Below are 6,991 nucleotides of genomic sequence, written 5' to 3' on the forward strand. Positions count from 1 at the left end.
AAACCTTGTGAAATTATATTTGTCATCAAAAATTCCAACCAGCAGCAGAACCAGGTGCAAGTCATGTTCGTCAAATTTGCTGAAGAAAAAAAGAAGGAAAAACACTTCTAAACCATCCAAAGCCATCTAGTGAGGTCTGAAAGTCAGGACACTGTGTCTTCGACTCTGCAGTACTGTTTCATGATACCTCATCTACCCATCGCTACTTTGGTTGTTCTTGAGCGGCAGTTCCGTGCATCCCGCCCCCAGCTGGCCATTGTAGGTACTGACAAAATGATACACAGGTATGTATGCTGAGGTGTGAAGCGTCACAGTGGGAGGGGCGAATGGGAAGGAAGCCAACAGTCTGACGCACATCTGCCTTTCGCATGACTGAGTCACAAAAACATAGCAACCCAAGTACATATACAGACAGTATTCTAGTGCCAGGGAACACATGACAGTCACATACTAGAGGTTATACTTAATTTTCACACTCTAGAATTGGGTCATATCCAGTTGTTAAGGGGTCATGGTGGGTTCCAACCCCAGACCAGTTGAGAACTATTCTATAGCAGCACTGACAACAGCCACAAAAATGGCTACTTCCGTTAGAAAATAGAATAAAAACACAATATGCTGTACAAGCTGGTGTTGTTGTCGAGACCACCTTACCCCGAGACCACACTGAATACAGAACACAGAAGCATAAGTTTATCAGTCATACGGACAGACACTCATTCTAAAGAAAAGGAAGACATTTATTTTCAAAATAAACTAACAACTTCAATGTTTTCAGTGGAACAACCCATAGTTGGCTCCTTAATGGTGTTGGTCATGACTCAGGTTTGGTGGTCTCAACTGCAACAGCAGTACAAGTAACATCAACAACCTCAACAACTACTGGACGACTAAAGAAAACAATTCCAAAATGTAATGGCAATAGATGAAAGTAGGTGCATGAATTGTCCGGGATATCCGGAGTGTTGCCTTTTGGCTCAGCTCAACAGAGACCTGAAGGTATGTGAATCCTCCACACTGGAGTGGAGTCTCTAGCAACTCACCTTTACTACCGTTTCCGAGTGAGACAGAAGAGCTGCAGGTTGGATAAACAAGAAATTATTTCAACACAGTTTCTTCTCAGAGGCGCCGTGTTCCTGTTCAACGTTATTATCCTGTTATGGCGATGCTTCAGTTCTAGTTCATAAAAAAGGGGGGAAAGTTTTGACATCTTTAAAAAGTAAGCTTCGCCGGGGTTTCTGTGCCGAGTTCTCCAGCTTCTGTTCCCTCTCTTCCTCAGTGTTTATCTGACAGCACAGTGGCATTGATCTACTCATTAAAATCTCAACCAGCAGACAACTAAATGTTCTACTGCTACAAAAAAACGCGGCGCGTTCATTTACATATCTTCAAATGTGCCAATTACAGCGGTTCACGCAGGGTTCAGATTTACAGTCCCGCGAATCAGAAGCAAAACATGAAAACAAAAAGAAGCAAAATGGTTTGTAATGCGCTCGTACATCAGGGACATTAGCTCCATATGGGCAAATTTATAGATTCAATTTATGTCGAAAATCCTCCCTCAAGCCAAAACAGCGCCGCAGCTTTGTTCAATCAATGAAACAAATTTGTGTTTGGGATTTAATAGTTGCATAATGCAGCTTTCTCCGCACCAAGACAAGCCGGCTACATTGTTTTCCAATAGACGTCTGACACCAAATTGTTTTCGGTCCCTGGCGGCTGCGCAGCACTTTGATGTACTTCCTCTATATCCTCACAGTCAAATCGTAATGGAGTTGATCCGTCATCAGGACAGGAGAGGATTGGACCTCACGCGGCACTCATGGCTGACTTATTCCGCCAGTTCTCCGCACATTCCTCCGCTCATTGGTATTCCTGTTCATATTACCCTCTTCAATCAGCAGCGGAGAAGCTCTGATTAATGGCAACACTGAGAGCAATCTCCGCGTGATTCATTAAACACCACTGGCATGAATAAAAAGGCAGATTTGCTCATATTGCCTCTCAGATTCCGTAACGTCGCCGGAGAAATGCATAATTCATGGTGTTGTTAGTGGCTCTCAGCACGTCCACACGTACGGTTCGTAATGGTGCTGAAGTCGAATGAACTGAGGCTGGTCTCACCATTGACTCTCCAGTCTTTAATAGATCTTCTTATTGCACTCTTACTTTATTTTAAATCTGAAGCTTGCAGTTTAGTCTTCTTCTGGTTTTGATTTTTAAGATCCTGCTCTATTATTGGTCTTCGTCCCGGCTACTTATGTTTTGCCTCCACCAGAAGGTAAACACCAGGAGAAGTGTGTTTTTAGTTACCACGGCCCATATGTGGGTGGGTCAACAATCTGTATTTGTTTTTAGTGGCTATTTATTGCTACTTTTTTGTGTTTTTGTGGGGCGTTTGTGACTGAATTTCACTACTTTTATCTCGGTATTTCCCCACTCAGAGACACTCAAACAATTTCCATCGATCAGAGGCATATTTTTCAGTGTGATAGTTGCGATTGCGACTATTATCTCATAGCACGTTGTTATCCGTACGGTACACAGGGTGGACGTAAACAAAGATCTATCTGGCATCTACGTCCTGACCCTGTGGAACATATGGCCAGTATACTGTATCAATGAGCCACTGTACAAACCCAGTCACCCACACACAAAAATTTCCCACCTCAGCCCCTCAGGCTCCGCCCATCCAAACGTTTGTCAGTCTCCGCCCTTTTGAGGAGCTCCTTAACAAAAGAGCCCGGAAACTACTCACTGAACATCATAATAAAAAAGATCGACTTATTTTCTCATAATTTTTTATTTATCATGCACATAGAATTGTCAGAGACAGAAGGGGTGAGGTGCTCTTTGCACTTGATATACTATTTCAATACTTGAAATATTACTGTTTGCAAATTCACTAATGTTTTGTTGTGGCATTCAAGCGTTTTTAGGCTAAAAACTGTCACACTAATTTGCAAGTTTTCTTATTTCCTGACATGTTTTACTAGAGCAATAAATTATTGCAACTTTCTACTATAATGTTTATAAAATCTGCCGCAAAATCAACAGTTTTGGTGACAACAAAGAAAAAAACCCTGCAAAATCCAGGAGGGACTGGCTTTTTTATCTGTATACACTGGCCCCAGGTCTGGTCCCAGATAGTGCTTCCTCTCAAATACGTGTCGGTGTGATTGTGCATGTGTGAGACTGCATGGCTGTATGGCTGGTTTCTCTGGTCTTAGTTTCACTCAGTCATTCATGAGCATTTCCGAGGGACGTGGAGTCGAAAAATAGACGTATCACTGCAATAGCTCAACAGATCTGCTGTCAAAGTGTTAATGGTGTGTGTTGTCAGGTGTGTGTAACCACATTATGAGATTGTATCAGTCTCCAGAGGGAAGATGAAGTGTCAACAAGGACTGCATGATAGTCTGGGTTGCTACGTGTGCTTGAGAACCTGACTGGATTGTGCTGTGGAGCAATTTGGGGTCAATTATCCAGAGAAGCAGGTAGAGATCAGGTGAAGAAGAGAGTGCAGGCGGGGTGGTGTGTTTAGAAATGAGTATCATGGAGGAGTTCAGGAGGAACGAGGGGGATATTACATGAAAGCAGTAGAGGAAGACAAACAATGAGGTGGGTGTGAGCAGGGAGGATGATGCTAAGTTAAGGGGGAGGAGTCACATTTGCTGCGTCAACTCGCAAATGCAAAATGACATTCAGTCGCTGACCCACAACCTTTTGCCTGCTCTGCTGCAGAAAAAGGAAATTGAATTTGCATACAGATGTGATACACAGATTTGGGGGTCACCCACAGGTGAGGCATCGAGAACCCTCCTCATTTCTGCTTACAGAATGACTGATGCAGGCCTGGTTAGCTTTAATAAGGTGCGGTGGAACCAAAGCGACACAGCATGAACGTGTGCAGTTTGGCTCTATCTCCACGTCTGGGTCACGTCTATACAACGCGCTGCATCCATAAGTCCTCCTAATGACGAGCTCAACAAGCAGAGATAAACACTGCCAAGCAACAAGAGCCTCATCTGTTTAATGTGCATTAAAAAAAAGCTTCCAAACTGATTTGGAAAAGCCGACTGTAACAGCGGATAAAAGCCGTCGGCCGAGGCGTCACCTCATCGGCGCCGTCCACCATATTATCATGGATTGATTCCGATCAAACATTACCTCGGTAAATGTGCGTGAACATGTGCCATCGGGCGGGCGTCATTACTGCGGCTCATTTTCGAGGTGGGAGACGATGGGATGTGACAGCGGCGGAATTAGCTTTGTGTCGGCTCTCCGTCACTCTCATCCTCGACGGCTGCTGGGAGGGGGAGCGGCCGCGATTAAAAGGATGCATAATTCCATACCGCACATTAAAGACTCAGCGGCCCACTTTCCCTCCCAGGGATGTTATGGACTCCACACAAAGAGCGCGCTCTTGCTAGCTCCTCGGCGATGGAAGCCCGTTTCTCCAAGGTGAGAGCTGATCTGAGAGATAAAAGGGATGAAAGCACCCAAGTGGAAAGGCAATCATAAAGAGATCCTGTGTATTGCTTTTTCATTATAGTACACCTACATGAAATGAAAGTAGCAGCCGGTGTAACTAAGCCGGTGCCTTGTTCCTCCTTCACACCGCCTCTACGCCGGTGTCTCTTGCGCCGAGCAGCCTGCTGTTTCATTGAGCGGTGTTAAAAATCAATAGGCTCTGACCTTAGCGCTGTCAGACCTTCCCGCTGAAGACCCCATCAGGAGAAGAACCTCACCGACGGTGACAAAGGGTTTTACTGCCGTCGACTATTTACTGCAGATGATTTGTTAAACACGCGCTCCCACCTTCTTACAAGCCTAAGTGATGTGTTATATCAGTGTGTGCCGACTGCTACTGTGAGCTATCACACCATACCGCACTGCTAGAGGTCATGGAGAGACCTTTGACTGACATGCCACTCTGCGTGAGTGCATCTAAGGCAGACCTTTTTTTGTGAGGAACTGGAAGTTTCCACACGTCTGAGTGTGCTCTGTTGCAAAGAAAGAAACCACTTCACTCTTCTTTTTTGTCAGTGGTGGACGATTGCGGTCCTTTTCTCCTTCAAAGCATGGGTTCATCTCGAAGAGTTCACCTGCAGCTGAATCATAAATTCTGTTAAAATCCAGAACTAAGTCAATGAGAGCTCACATTACGGCGATTCCCATCTACGATCTTGCAGATCCTCGCGGGGCGCACCTGTCCTCTTCATGTCCTCCTGAATCACCACATCCATGAACCTCATTGATTTTCTTCCTCTTCTCCTTTTAACTCTGCATTTGTTCAGCACTGAATCTCAGTCTGTCCTCCCCATCTTTGTCTTCATTCCTCCCCACGTCTGTCCATGTGACTTTTTAATTGAAGACAAACATTGCTTGACATATCTCCCATTACAATGACAATGCCATTATGAAGACAAGATCGGGGCGGAGTTATGGGGTTGCCAATGGTGGATACAACTCCCTTGTTTGTGGGGAAAGATTATGCTGAACAGAAATGTAGTTATCTTATTTATAAGTGAATTATCGCTAATATATTCTGTTCTTACTATTCTCTGATGTTATTTTTAAATTACGCTTGTTATATTTGTTCTGCGTTTTAAAGTTCTGTCTTTTTTTGGGGGTGGGGCGTCATTCTTCAAGTAGATTGTATGAATAATGCACTTTTTCACTTTTTTATCAATTTGATGAATTGGATGTCATTTTTTAATTGACAAATATAGGCTGACAAGATGCGCTACATTTTTATCTTTGTTTTGATAATGGAGTTATATGTCTTTTCATTTTTTGTGAAACCATTTTTGGTTTCATTTTTGGAGAATTCTTCTCAATAAATATTTGAGAAGAATATTCATAAATAAATATTTGAGAAGAATATTTATTGAGATTTTTATTTATATTTATTGAGAATTTTTATATTCTTCTCAATAAATATTTCCCATTTTTTTCTATCCTATTTTGATTTGGGGCGGTCTGATTTATATGTATATCTTACATATTGCAAAGGAAGAAATGCCGCGACAGCAACCACTGTCACATGTCAAATAAATATAGTCCAGCACGATGAAGACAAGAAGACAAGTAGTACAAGTAACTTGATCTACAGTGGCCTAAAGTGGACAAACAGTCAGTCTAAAGAGAATGGATATATTTACGTAATAATATTTGCAGAAGTTAAAAAAATGTGATATTTCTCTTAATATATATGTAATAAACTCTATATCACACTTTTAAAAAGTCTTTCACTTTCATTACAGACGGAAAACAGTGGTTCCCAACTGTGTTAAATGATTATCTTGAGTTCAAGCAGTCGCTGATGCAAATGTTTTACACTCAAGCTTTATACACTACCTTTCTCCTGAAGCAGAAGGATTTGGCCTGAACTCCCTGTGGTTTCACACTTCCCTCAACACTGATAATATCTGCAGTTGACCTCGACAGAATAACAGAGTTTGACTGGTGTCGACTGGAGAGCATCTGGAATAACTTGTAACAAACTTGGTTGGAATCTGTGCAAGGGTAAATTAAACATTCATCCAAAACATATTACCATAATCTGCCAAAAAGTTAATATTTTATAATATTGCTGATTCAAATTCAGCTGCAGTGCCGGCACCACCCTTTGCAGTTCGAGCGGCGTCTCCGGCTAAACCAGGTGAAACTGGGTCAGGGCCTAATCTCTGAAAGAGAAATCACACCTCGCAGAAAATCATTCCTCACTGTGTCAGTACTTGAAGTTGTGTAGATGGATTAGGCTATGTGTTGAGAATCCTATTAATTATTAAACGGAACCCAGAATATAAGCTGCTCCCTGTTGTGCAGTCAACTGCACTGGCACGAAAAAGAGCAGGGATAAAGAAGAAATGGTGAGAAGTGCTTATGAAATATGAATATCAGGAGGAGAGCAGAGCAGGAAAGCTACAGGGGAAACATTCAATTAGTAGAAAGATGCAAGGTGGATGCTAAAAAATTGACAACC

The sequence above is a fragment of the Synchiropus splendidus genome, chromosome 9 (genome assembly GCF_027744825.2).
Source record: "Synchiropus splendidus isolate RoL2022-P1 chromosome 9, RoL_Sspl_1.0, whole genome shotgun sequence".
Taxonomy (NCBI): domain Eukaryota; kingdom Metazoa; phylum Chordata; class Actinopteri; order Syngnathiformes; family Callionymidae; genus Synchiropus; species Synchiropus splendidus.